At 46.9% G+C, this 3836-nt stretch overlaps 1 protein-coding gene across 1 annotated transcript in view; it reads right to left on the bottom strand.

Annotated features, from left to right (window-relative positions):
* Positions 1-3836, bottom strand: part of LOC105363603 (transcription cofactor vestigial-like protein 4) — a 22103-nt gene that overhangs the window by 9245 nt on the left and 9022 nt on the right. The window lies entirely within an intron of this gene.

Here is a 3836-nt window from a genome sequence, read left to right as displayed (position 1 = left end):
TCTCTCTCTCTCTCTCTCTCTCTCTCTCTCTCTCTCTCTCTCTATCTATCTATCTATCTATCTATCTCTCTCGCTGCCGCCTCGCGCTCGAGCTCGCACTCTCGCTCCCACTACCTCTCTCCCTTTCTCGCTCGTGTTTCGCTGATTCCGCGCTACTCGCGTAGGTAGAGCCCATCTATACTTTACTTTCCTCGACCTCGACGTTCCTCTTCTTTGTCATATTTTCGTCTTTTTTTATCCTCCTTGCGACTGGGCTTTTTTCGGTGTCGGATTCTCCCCCGATTGATCTTCGCTGTCGGTAAACATTCTTTTTGGGCCTTCTGCAAGAAACTCGTAGTCGCATAATGTAACTCCGCTCGGCGCGCGCCCTCCTCTCCAACCTGTTCCTCCGTTTTCTCGAATTTTCGATGTCAAACCGATCACATTATTCTTGCCGATCGCTTAAACGATCGCCATTCTTTTTTGTCCCTTTGCCTCATATCCGACCGTTCCTCGACATCTTTATCATATTCGCCCATTTTTCTCAACTGCTCGGCACTCTCGTTCACATTCATAATCACCGGTATGACTAAGCGACTCGCTTCTAACGATTTTTCGACTCATTAATGCGCGATCATTGGGCATCGATCGGCCCGAATATTTATGAAAATCCTAAGGAATGATCGATAGAATAGCTTTTATATCCCAGACTGACTGGCTTATTAGCCACCGGCGCATCTCTCTTTCTCTTCGATCGCCGTATTCGCTTCCTCCTCGCGTGCGTAATGTATTCACGCTTCTCTCCCATTTGCTCCGTTTGCTACACTATTTTTCTTCCTTTTTTACCACTGATTTTTTTTTCGCCTTTTTCGTATTCGAGCTTCTGTCCAGTTGCCGAGCCGCGACATTGCGTGCATTTGATTAAAGCACCGGACTCGCGTGCTACCAAAGCAAAATGGCTCTTTCCAAAATTATTTATGCATCGGCTTGTTTTTGTTAGCGGTGCAGCTACCGCTTTTTCTTACGTTTCAATAAAAAAATTTTTCATAATTCAGCTCGCCCCAGCCGGGCCCTTACAAATCAAATTTAATGTATACGTTGAGTGAAGGGCATTGAGGGAGTGGCGAATAATCCATCGCGACTACGTAAGCGCGAATTTTCGAAGCAAATTACTCGGGCGAAGGGAACGGCGTCGCCACTCTTCCTATCTACGAGTGATATGCAAATACGTTATGACTCCAATCGTTTTATTCGTATCGTTCGTATCGTTCGTATCGCCGTTTGAAGCATCGATGTTTCACGAGATTAATCAATGTTTTCGGAGATTATCGACGATTTGGAAAAGATTTGGGCACAATCGGCCTTTCGGCGCTCAAGCAATCATTAATTGGCCACAAAAGCAATGGAATATCAGTATTTGAATATGAGATTTTCCATTTCAACGATTAGGCGAAAAAATTGCTTCTTCAAGATCGTTGGATTAAGGTTGATTGTAAGTGGGACAACGATACGCCGGACAACGACAAGTCACAAGTCATCGATACTTTTGTCAGCTTATTAAAGTAGACATAATATCGTGGCGATAGATCTTCGGTGTGAAACGAAAACACAATGATCGAGCAACTACGAATTGCAAGGTAAACAGTAAAAATCTTTGACAGAAAGAACCCAATGTGCCGAGGCTAATTAAAAGCGGCGAATCACCTCGCTTCACAATAAAAGACTGAAAATCGTACAATAGATCTCGAGGAGGTGACATTGAAAAGCTTTTGGCCAATCGCTTTTGTCTAAAATGCGCCAATGATAAAAGAGCGAAGACGCTCGGTAAGCGGGAGAGCATAATAAGGATATTAGTACAATGCTGGTACGTGGAAAGCCAGAATAATTGTCACTTACGGAGAAGATGTTGACAAATTTGATCGATTATGATAACACGTAGAGTCACATTGTCTTGTTGAGGCACGTGAATGTAACGGGGTCACGACGCTGTCGCTATTGCATCGCTCCTTTCCTAATTGTCCCTTAGCATTTTCATATTTGTCCACTTCATCATTGTCGATCACTGTCGTCCACTTTATTACAGACGCAGTCCCCCCCCCCCCCGCCCCCCAATGATTTTACTAATAATCATCCATTCCTAATAATAACGATTTGCGTAAAATTAAATGTATTCCGACAAAGTATTTTGTGAGTAGTGAGATTTTCCGTACACTTTCCCTTTAGTTTGATAATGAAATAATAGGCGGCGAATCATACGGCGATACGGGCGCGCGCTCGCGGCATTTGAAAATAATTTAATCATTGATCGTCGAATCTTTAATGGATCGATGAGCGATAACGATCGCGTTGCCCTCGCATGATAATGCCTTTCACGGTCTACCTTGTCGGGCGACGATAATGTAGAAATCTTAAAAATCTCAGATTGATTGATAATGTCGGTAAGGTAGGGGACGCGCCCCAAAACCATTTATAATGTAGGGCAGACGCATCTATGATGTAGACAGAGATAGAGAGCGGCGATGGTTCCGCCGCTGACTTATCGGCGCGATTCGCTCCTCTTTAGTAGTACGCTCTTTAGTAAATTGGCCTCGACATTGGTGAGAAAAATAAGGGGGCGGGTAATGGAGTTAATTACGCATTCCTACGGTCAGTCGATGATTTTCATCAAAATACTCGTATTTGAATTGGGTTTAACGAGGTTGTATGAGGTGTTGTACGTTCCATCATCAGCCTCGCGGATGATTGCCGTCACGCGGTAACGACAACCAAGGCACCGCGAAAGTACAAACGAAGGGGGAGGGGGGGGGGTGGCGGCGGCGTTAAAACTTGCCTCGTCCAACGAATCTGCTGATAAATAAAAGCAAGAGTTTGCTTGAAACTGCATGTGTTCGGTCAGCGGGTGGGCTAAAGCCGACAGGACAATAAGAAGGGCAAGGGAAATTGACGTGAAAGCCAAGGGGCCAGATGTAGGAAAGCAGTCGTCAGCCCGTCCTCGGGGAAAACTCCCGCCGCCTCGACAGCATTATAAGGGAATAGAGGGTACTGACTGGCATTCGGTCGGTCGGCGTCGATTAATCGTCCAAGGTTCTCGCCCGCATCCCCGTCGACACTACTTTCATCGTGGCGATGGCGACTTTGAGTAGGCGAGGTCGCGCACTCGGACGGAGGAAAGTTCGCGGGTCCCCCGGGTCGCTCGTCGTTGGCGCCTTGTCGCTTTCCCGCGAGCGGCGAGCCAGCAGCCAAGGTGGGTGGTTGGGCGGGTGGTGGGAGAGCCGAAGGAGAAACAACGAAAAAGGGGGCAAGGCGCGCGGAACAGGTTTGACCCCGGGGCCATTCCTCCGCGCTCCGGCATTCCGGGAAGAGGCCGGGACCTGGTCTCGAGGCGAGGAGGCTTTCCGAGCGGAGGAAAAGCAGCGACGGGAGAAGGGCGGCTCGGAGCTTGACTCGGTGATTGACTCTGGCGCACGAGGAAGAGGAGGAGGATAGATCCTTGGGATATGAGTGGCGGAGAGGACGAGGGACTTTTAGCACCTTTATAATATATTTAATCGCCAGTGAGTTTACGAATGCTCCATTCGCAATGAAATGAAATTAAATTTCTCTTTGGGATCCTCATTTATTTGTAGCGTATGGGGATGCAGAAGGCGAGAGTTCGTCGTCGTCATCGTCATCGAAATAACAAAAAAAAAAAAAAAAAAAAAAAAAAAAAAAAAAGTTTATTTATATTAAACCTGAGAGTGGACTTCTTAAATCTCTTGCGTCATTGTAGCGATACGAAGTAATTTATGTGATTCGCGTTGATGTCGTGACAATGGTGTGCGAGATGGGGTGGTGTGGGGGGGGGGGGGGCGAGGAGC

This window comes from Ceratosolen solmsi, unplaced genomic scaffold, assembly GCF_000503995.2.
Source record: "Ceratosolen solmsi marchali unplaced genomic scaffold, CerSol_1.0 scaffold3, whole genome shotgun sequence".
Classification (NCBI taxonomy): Eukaryota; Metazoa; Arthropoda; class Insecta; order Hymenoptera; family Agaonidae; genus Ceratosolen; species Ceratosolen solmsi.
This window is presented reverse-complemented; position numbering and strand designations above follow the sequence as displayed.